Source organism: Erinaceus europaeus, chromosome 20, assembly GCF_950295315.1.
Source record: "Erinaceus europaeus chromosome 20, mEriEur2.1, whole genome shotgun sequence".
Taxonomy (NCBI): domain Eukaryota; kingdom Metazoa; phylum Chordata; class Mammalia; order Eulipotyphla; family Erinaceidae; genus Erinaceus; species Erinaceus europaeus.
In genome coordinates this window covers 31,302,142-31,312,369 of record NC_080181.1, presented here as the reverse complement: position 1 = coordinate 31,312,369, position 10,228 = coordinate 31,302,142, and positions in this window count along the sequence as shown.

Sequence of the window (10,228 nt, the reverse complement as noted above, 5' to 3'; positions counted from 1 at the left end):
ATATGTGGTAGATTCGGGGTGTCAGGAAGCCTACTTGGTAGATGCACATGTAGCCATGATAAGGACTGGAGTTTGAGCACTGGGGGAAGCTTCACTGGTGATGGAGAGAAGCTACTCTCTCTTTCATTTCTCTCTCTCTCTCTCCACACACAAACCATCTCACCCCCCCTTTTTGAAATTTAAATTATTGTTATTATTTTGCCTCCAAGGTTATTTCTAGGGCTTGGCACCTACACTACAAACCCACTACTCCTATGGCCATCTTTTTTTTTAAGTTTTTTTGTATTATCTTTATTCATTTATTTGATAGAGACAGGCAGAAAGTGAGAGGGAAGGGAGTGATAGGGAGAGAAACAGAGAGACACCTGCAGCATTGCTTCACCACTTGCAAAGCTTTCCCCCTACAGGTGGGGACCAGGGGCTCAAACCTGGGTCCTTGAGCATTGTAACATATGTGCTGAACCAGGTGCACCACCACCCGGCCCCTAAGGCCATCTTTATTTTTCATTGTTGTTGTTGTTATTGCAGCTGCTATTGTTGTTGTTGGTTAAGACAAAGAGAAATTGAGGGAGGAGGGGAAGACAGAGATGCTTAAAAAGGTTAAAAGGCACAGGCAAGAAAACAAAACTTCACTGCTTATGAAGTGACCCTCGCCCTGCAGGGCGGGAGACAGGGACTCAAACTGGGATCCTTATGCTGGTCCTGACACTTTACATTATGTGCACTTAATCTGGTGTGTCACCCCTTTTTTCACCCCTTTTTTTATCACTCTGTCTCTCACCTTCTATGTAGAGGCAAGAAAAATAATGGTCACCAGGAGCTGTTGAGACATGTAGGTCCCTAGGCCAACAATAGCTTCAGTGGATAAAACAATGTCATAGAACTAAGTAGGGAAACCTTCTAGTCTTGGTCTTCTTAGTTGAAAGACGCTTTTTTATTATTATTATTATTATTATTATTAGTGATTTTTTCATCTCTTTGTTTTAATTTATATATTGTAAATATTGACAAGATAAGATGGGTATAATTCTACACATATTTCCCACCACCAGAGCTCTGTATCCCATTCCCTCCCTTGAAATCTTTCCTATTCTTTATCCTTCTGGAAGCATGGACCCAGGATCATGATGGGATGCAGAAGGTGGAAGGTCTGACTTCTGTAACTGCTTCTCTGCTGAACATGGGCATTGGCAGGTGATCTATACTCCCAGCCTTCAGAGACTTTTCATTATTAATTCAACCTTGTTACTTGTTAATTTTCTGTCCAGATGTTCTATTTCTTTATGATTCAGATTTGTTGTATTTACATTTCTAAGAAATGTTAGTGATTCATTTTGTAGGTTGTCCAATTTATCAGTGTGTCAATATTAGTAGTAGGTTTTTGTTTTTGGCCTTTTGCTTTTCTGTGCTAACAGTTCTACTGCATCATCCTCATTTCTGATTTTACTTGAATGCTTTATGTTACCTTAGTTAATGTAGCTAAAATCTCTTTCTAAACATTTTTTAAAGATTTTATTTATTTGTTAATGAGAAAGATAGGAGGAGAGAGAGAGAGAACTAGACATCTTTCTGGTACGTGTGATATCAGCAGTTGAACTCAGGACCTCATGCTTGAGAGTACAGTGCTTTATCAGCTGAGCCACCCCTTGAATTATGTAGATAAAATCTTGTTAATTTTGCTTATCACTTAAGACAGACTTTGATGGTCCATTATTTTTCTATTCTCTCTCTCTCTTTTGCCTCCAGTGTTGTCACTGTGTCTCTGTACTTGCACTACAAATCCACTGCTCCTGGTGACCATTTTTTTCCATTTTATTGGATAGGACAGAGAAATTGTGAGAGGAGGGGGAGATAAAAAAAAAAAAGTAGAGAGAAATACAGACTCCTATAGACCTGCTTCACTGCTTGTGAAGTGACCCCCAGTGGGGAGCTAGGGGCTCGAACTAGGATCCTTACGCAGATCTTTGTGCTTAGTACTTTGTTCAACTGGGTGCACCAATGCCCAGCCCCCTCTATTCACCATTTTATTTATTTCTGCTCTGATTCTTCTGAATTTTTCCTTGATAAAGCTGTCTTCTTTTTTCTAGTCCTTTGAGTTGTAAGCTAGGGTTTTACTTAAGATCGATTTTTCTTAATGCAGGCCCTTAGTATTACAAACTTCCTTCTAAGAATTACTTTTGCAGCATAACCTTTTGGTATGTTATAGTTCTTTTTTCATTTGTTTTAAGACATTTTGTTCAATTTTGTATGTCATTCTTAATGCATTGATTGTTCAGAAGCATGCTACTTAATTTCTAAATATTTTTGGACTTTCTAGTTCTCCTCTTTGATTGATTTCTAGTTTCTTACCATTGTGGTCAGATAAAGATACCTATTATTATTTCACTCTCCTTAAATTGCCTAAGACTTGTGTGACCTATACTTTGACTGGTTCTGGGGAATATTTAACCTGTGCTTGGAAAATATACATTTTTTCTGTTTTGGGGTAGAATGTTATGTGTATGTTGCAGCCATTAGTTCAAGCCCTTCAAGACCAATATTTCCTTACTGATTTTCTGTCCAGATGATCTATCCATTGTTGAATGTGGTTATTGAAATCCCTTGCTATTATCAGATGTCTATTTCTCTATTAAATTTTTTTCAATGTATTAAGATGCTGGGTGTAGGCACACGTGAACACACACAAACACCCACACATCCTTATGTTTGTTACATCTTCTTGATGAATTGATCCCTATAAGGGCATTCTTTCTTACACTACAATCTTTTGCTTGCTTTTTTCTTTTTTGTACCATGTAAACATAGCAGCTCTGTTCTCTTTTGCTTTACATCTATATCCTTCATCTTTCTTCTAGCCCTTTACATTGAGTTCTAGTAAGAAGCCGAAGCAAGAAAATCTCTCATATAGCAACTGTTCTGCTTTTTGCTTTTTTTTTTTTTTTTTTTTTTTTTGCCTCCAGGGTTATCGCTGGGACTCACTACGAATCCACTGCTCCTGGAGGCCATTTTTCCCATTTTGTTGCCCTTTGTGGTTGTCCTTGTTGTAGTTATTGTTGTTGTAGCTGTTGTTGCTGGATAGGACAGAGAGAAACTGAGAGAGGAGGGGATGTCAGAAAGGGGAAGAGAAAGATAGACACCTGCAGACCTGCTTCACTGCTGGTGAAGCGACCCCCCTACAGGTGGGGAGCTGGGGGCTTGAACTGGCATCCTTACACCAGCTCTTGAGCTTTTCACCATATGTGCTTAACCTGTTGCACTACTACCCAGCACCCATTCTTTTTGTTTTTACTCTGGCCTATGGTGATACCGGGGATTGAACCTAGGACTTTGGAGCCTGAGGCATGAGAGTCTCTTTGTAACCATTATGCTATCTACCCCCACAACCCTGCAGGTGGGGAGCTAGGGGCTTGAACTGGGATCCTTATACCTTTCCTATCCTTGTGCTTTGCGCCACATGCGCTTAACCCGTTGCACTACCACCTGACTCCCAATATACTCTCTTGTCTTTGATTATTGACAATATATTATATAATGTCTTGACCAAAGTTTCTTTAGGTCTAGTTTGATGGCCCATAAACTTAATTCACTTGGGTATCTAAATATTGCCCCATATTTGAGGAGTATTCCATTATTTTTGTTGTAGTTGTCAGTGGGGTGTCACTACTACAGATAGACATTTTCAGAGAGAAAGACAGAAATAGCAACACAGAGAAAGAAAAATATATCACAGCACTGAAGCGTCCATCAGCCAAGTGAAGACTAGCTTTGTACCCAAATAACACACACAACAAAGGAAATATACTATCCAAGTGAGCTATCTTGCCAACTCTTGTTGTTTCTTTAAGTTTTCATCTCTCTCTCCCCCTCTCTCTCCCTCTCTTTCTCTCCCATAATATTCTAGGACTCTTAATAATTTTCCGATTGCTTCTTTTGAAGCTATCTTATAAATCATATATGCTATTTTCACTCTTTTCCATTCATTTTTCTTTGTTTTCCTCTGAATGGATAGTTTCAAAGATTTTGTCTTCTAATTCATAGGTTCATTCTTATGCTTGATTTATTCTGGTGTCAATGTTATCTCATTTTTAAATTTTGTTTCTTGTATTCTGAAACTTCAGAATTTCTCTTTAGTTCTCTTTTCTGATTTCCAACTCTTTGTTAAATTTATCATTTTGTCCTTGTATTGTTTCACTAATTATGTCGAATTGGCTGTTTAAATTTAGTTCATTAAGTTCCCTTAAGACACTTGGTTAAGTTATACTGTGATCCTTTTGTGGTGTCATGTCTCATTTATTTACTTATTTTTTTCATGATTCCTTAAGTCTTGCCTTGATATCTGAATTCACAGAAGCAGTGGTCTCCACCATCTAAATTAATTGGCTTTGGAAGAAGAGAATTTGTCAGCTCTGCTAGAGATTCTGAGGCTTCCTTAGACCTTCTGTGGAGGTGACTAGGCTTTCTTAGACTTTCTGTGGAGGTGCCTACTATAGGCTCTTGGATTCCTTTTGTAGGGAAAAGAAAGGGGGGGAGGAAGAGGAACTGAAGGGAAAGAGTGGGAAGGGAAGGGTAAGGGAGGGAAGGGCAGGACAGGGAAGGGAGGAGAAGAGAAGGGGAGGGAAGGGAAGGGAAGGGAAGGGAAGGGAAGGGAAGGGAAGGGAAGGGAAGGGAAGGGAAGGGAAGGGAAGGGAAGATAAGGGAAGGGAAGGGAAGGGAAGGGAAGGGAAGGGAAGGGAAGGGAAGGGAAGGGAAGGGGAGGGAAACAGAGGGAAGGGAGAAGGATAAAGCTTTCAGGCCCACTTTTGATTCTGAATGATAAAGGATCCCTGTGATCGCCTCCATTTTGACTTTCCAAGGGATGAGCTGAAGCTAATTTGTAGTCTCTCCAGGCCTGCAGATTTGGACTCAGTGACTATTTGCTATATTTTAGCAGGGCATGGGTGTATATGGTTGGATCAGGTGGAATATTTTGGGTGCTCTTGCCCATGGTTAAGTTGGAGGAAGTAAGGGATGGGCACCCCAACTGCTCAGGGGTGGGTTTCTTGGTGTAGCCCACAATTACTCTATAGGATTCGCATCACTTTTAATTTTTCTGTGACTCTGTGTTCATTAAACCTCTTCTGTTCTACACACACACACACACACACACACACACACACACACACACACACACTCGCTCACCCCTCTCACCCAGTCCAGGACTTAATACTTTGGATAAAATAAGAAGAAAGTGGGCCTCTTCAGTAATGTGCACAGAACTGGGGAAACCACACAGTAACTCAGGTCCTCTTATTTTTCTCTGTGGAAGAAAGTGCAACTTCTGGCAGGTCTCAGTGGTCATGTTCTGTGCTGCCCTGGGGACTGGTTATACAGGTCACGTCAAACTGCTTCACTTACCCTCTGCAAACCACCCAAGCTTGTAGCTGGGCCTATTGTTGTTCCCATGGTGTGCTAGAATTTCTTTATTGTAAAACTAGACTTTTACTAAGACTCATTCAGGATAGGCTTTCATCTAAAATAGTGTTCTCCAGGGTCCCCTCTACTCTGGCTGAGAGGGGCTGGTGCTATGGCCTGCAAGGCCAGGACTAAGGTCTCCATGTCTATTATCTAACACTTAGGGGGACACATGGTGCCCAAAGCTTCCACAAAGGCACTTTCATCCATGGATGAATGGCAGATGGTTGTGTTGAGAGAGGAATGTGACAACTAGGGTACTTGATTGAGTCAGTCTGCTGAAGTCACTTACCAAGTGATTTTTGAAATGATCACACCGGGGCACACTTTGGTTGCTGTTCCGTTCACATTGCTAACCTGGCTTATTTACAGGATAGCTAAATTGAATAAATATTCCTTAGTCCCACTCACTTTTGTGACTAATGGTGACCAAATGGCTAGGACTCCTTGATGCAACTTGTAGCATAGAACTGGGTCAGATGTCAACTCTTGGCAGGGATTGAGATTGGTATGCGTTTCACTGTCTACCAACTCAAGGTGTTGTTTCATATTCTCAGATGAAACCCAAGCAGACTACATTCCCCTCCTCAGTGTCATGAAGCTACTCTCTGAATGCCTTGTGTGAACCAAGAAGTATTGCAGCAGTCTTGTGAAACTGAGTATGTTATAACTACTCCCACTTAGATATCACGTTTCTTGTGTCATTAGTACAAACAAAAAAGTAAAGGAATAAGGGAAATGGAAAGTCCATAAGAGGAAATGTATGCTACAAGAGTAGATGTGGAAGAAATAAATCAGTGGGATGGGAAATCATAAAGACTTTTTCCTTGATAGTTCAGAGACTGGTATTAACACTGCTGTGCCTATTAATGAAAATAGACTCTGGTTCTACTTGCAAATTCTAATTCGATCCTCAGTGTTCTGAAATTCAGATTATCCTATGTCATGAACTCTGTCTGAGTGGTTGTTCTTTAATATTTTTGAAGACAAGGGATGAGGAGACATTAATATAGATGTTCCTTGTATATCAATGCTTGGAAAACTGATTCTGTATATGACTGGGGAAGAAATAAGACACATATTAATGTCAGGATGATCAAGCAACCAGGGCTTCTGAAGTGTTTGCAAACCATGATGTTAGGATCCCTGAGTGAAGTAAATATGCAATAATGAATGTATTGTTGCTATGAGAGAGGTGAGCCTTTTGACGAGTGAATCATAGCATGACATGCTGATTTCCTTGATCAGAATTAGGGCTGGGAAATCCGAATTAGGGTTTGCCTGACCCTCTTATACATGTGCTGTGGTACTGTTGGCTCAGTGAAAGTATTATTATTATTTTTCTTTTTTGCCTCCAGGGTTATCACTGGAGCTCAGTGCCTGCACTAGGAATCTAGGAATCCAAGGCTCCTGGAGGCCATTTTTTTCCATTTTCTTGCCTTATTTTTTTATCATTATGGCTATTGTTGCTATTGGTGTTGTTGCTGTTGAATAGAACAGAGAGAAATCGAGAGAGGAGGGGAGACAGAGAGACACCTGCAGACCTGCTTCACCACTTGTGAAGCAAACCCCCTGCAAGTGGGGAGCCAGGGGCTCGAAATGGGATCCTTATACTAGTCATTACACCAATATGCGCTTAACCTGCTGCACTACTTCACAGACACACACACACACACACCCGTGAAATGATTAATAAATGAAATTGAAAAAAGAATGTTTAAACCCTGGATGGGGGGTGATGGAGAGTGTGTGAGGGATGGTAATGTGTACTCAGAACATGAGGGAGAAAATGCTAGTGAGGTAGACAAGTACCCCAATATCCTGGAATATGGAAATGGAAATGTATGGAATAATACAGATAGTTCTGTGAATTTTTTTTAGTGTAAAGTATCATGTTCATTTTAGACCAAATAGGCAAAGGGTAAAATGTACTGATTTGATTTTCTGGGTTCACTGAGATACAGGAGATAATTGATTTGGTTTAAATGAAAGAGGTCTGTCAGAATGAAGAGCCTATATTGTAAAGAGTCAATTAGTCTAGAACTGGTGGCAAATAATTCATTTAGCTGGGTTATTATTGGTCCAACTCTTTTTTTTTTTTAATTTTTTATTTATAAAAAGGAAACATTGACAAAACCATAGGATAAGAAGGGTACAACTTTGCACAGTTCCCACCACCAGACCTCTGTACCCCATCCTCTCCCCTGATAGCTTTCCTATTCTTTAAACCTTTGGGAGTTTGGACCAAGGTCATTGTAGGATGCAGAAGGTGGAAGGTCTGGCTTCTGTAATTGCTTCCCCACTGAACATGGGCATTGACAGGTCGATTCATACTCCCAGCCTGTCTTTCTCTTTCCCTAGTGGGGAAAGGCGCTGGGGAAGCAGAGCTCCAGGACACATTGGTGGGGTTGTCTGTCCAGAGAAGTCTGGTTGGCATCCTGCTAGCATCTGGAACCAGGTGGCTGAAAAGAGAGTTAACATATAAAGCCAAACAAATTGTTGAACAATGATGTACCTAAAGGCTAGAATAGTGCAGATAAAGTGTTGGGGGAGCCCTCCATTTTGTAGGTAGCTGGGCATATTTTAGTTATAGTCCAAAGGGCCTGTGGCTATACTAGTTTGTTGTTGTTGTTTTCTCTGAGCCTGAAATCTGATATGCAGGTGGATCCTCGTATTGTCTAGGGAGATGATGTCATGGATGGAAAAAGGACCAGAAAACTGGATCAGGGAAGAGAGTAGCTCCCTAATATGGGAAAGGGGTACACACATTTTTTACTGTAAACCTCATCTATTTGATGTGATCTGGGGCCCATAATTAGCTTAGGAGCCTGTGTGGCAAAGGTCACATTGGTCTGACTCTTAAATAATGGGCTCTACCCTCTGAGGAACTTCCTATGTGATTCCGGGAAGTGCTCTGGTTTTTGCTTATCCAAATAAAAATCAGAGTAGTCGGTGTGGCTTGATTCTTATCAAACTTGTATGGAAATGTGAGGCCCATATTTTAAAAATATCCAGGAATAGGGAAGCTATCAAGGGAGGGGATTGGATAGAGAGCACCGGGGGTGGGCAGTGTGTGGAAATGTACCCCTCCTATCCTATGGTCTTGTCAATATTTCCATTTTATAAATAAAAACTAAAAAAGAAGTAATAAAATATTAAAATAACCAGAAAAATATCCAGGTTGAAACTTCACAGCAGAATTTTTCAACATAGAGCTGATTTGACAGACTCACTGGTGAGTTTGAAATAACCTCAAGCCATCTGAAAACTATATATAGAGAGAATATCTTGTGCATCTGTTCTTATTTAGATTGTTTTTTTCCCCTCTTTTGTCTCCAAGGGGTGCCTGTACCTTTTGTTCACATTCTCAAGGAGTTACCTCACATCCAAAGGCTTGAAGATGGTTGTCCTCTCAATCATCATGTTATGACAGAGCAAACAGGGAACCTTCTAAGTTGTCTGTGACTGGAAAGTCACTCTTGATTTTTCCCCACCAACCAATGTCTTTGGAAAGCCTTAGCCATGGCTCAAAACAGGGAAGTTTATTATTGTAGGAATTGGATGAAATGTGGAAGGATGCAGATGGAGTCCCACAGGATTTCAAAGCTTGGGAGAACTTTCAAGGCCACTGTGCCTGACCAACATTCATTTTACCCATTGGGAAATGAATATCCAAGAAAGTGCATTGATCTGTTGCTGATCCCAAAACAAACCCGAAGTTATGTTTGGACTAGGATTTTTTTTTTCTTATACCATATTGGCTGTATCCAACATCTACTCATTTTTCATAAAAATAAGGGATGTTAGCATGCAATGCTTTAGGGTCAGCTCTGACTGGCTATGGAAGAAGGGCAAACGCTAGAAGAAGAAGAAGCTCTGACTTAAGGTGGGTTGGTACAGTGATTGAACCTGGGACTTCTGAATGTGCAAAGCTAGCTGTTTGTTTAGGAATGGTGTTTCCAGTGACAAGGACTTGGGTTCCTCCTGAGGCCTCACTTACAGAAGCACAGAAAACAGGTGATACCAGATACAGACTTGAGGACCAGTTTTAAGAGTGCTTCTTAATTTTATCACTTTACTATTTATTTTCTTGCTTCTTAAACCCTAAGAGGAATGTTTAGAGACAAAGAGATTTAGTGTTTGACAGACCGCATCTGTTACTGTACATCTTAATTCCTCCCCCGCACCTTGAAGTATTATTCACCTCTGGCTTATGGTGGTGCTGGGAATTGAACCTGGGACCTTCGGTGCCTCAAGCATGAAAATCTTTTTGCATAACCATTATGCTATTTCCACAGCTACATTGTAGTTCCTTTCATTCTTTTTTTTTTTTTTTTTGTCCTGTAGTCAGCCTTGAACGTGGATTGTGGCTATGAATCAATGGAATCCTGTGACACTGGTTTGAACTAGTGTCCTGATACAACACTGATCACCTTTTCCTTCATTTTCTTCCTCATTTTCCCAAACAAGTCAAGGATCCTTGTCCACATGTAACCTTATGTTCTTTTTCCCTGTGTAGGTTACAGAGCTCAGGAAGTCTCTGGTATAATTCTTCTGATTCTTCTATTGACTTTGCCAAGTGAAGCTTTAGAAGGTACTGAGACTTAAGATACTGACTAGGCCCACACACATGGGGGAGCGTACCAAGGTTGGTATAACTTCCAATATCAAGTATAGTCTAAGCTTTACCCGGTGCCTCCTAGGTCCTCATGCTCCCCCAACCCCCCGAGTTTAAAACGAAGCACAAAGGGCCATCAAATAGCTCACCTGGATAGTG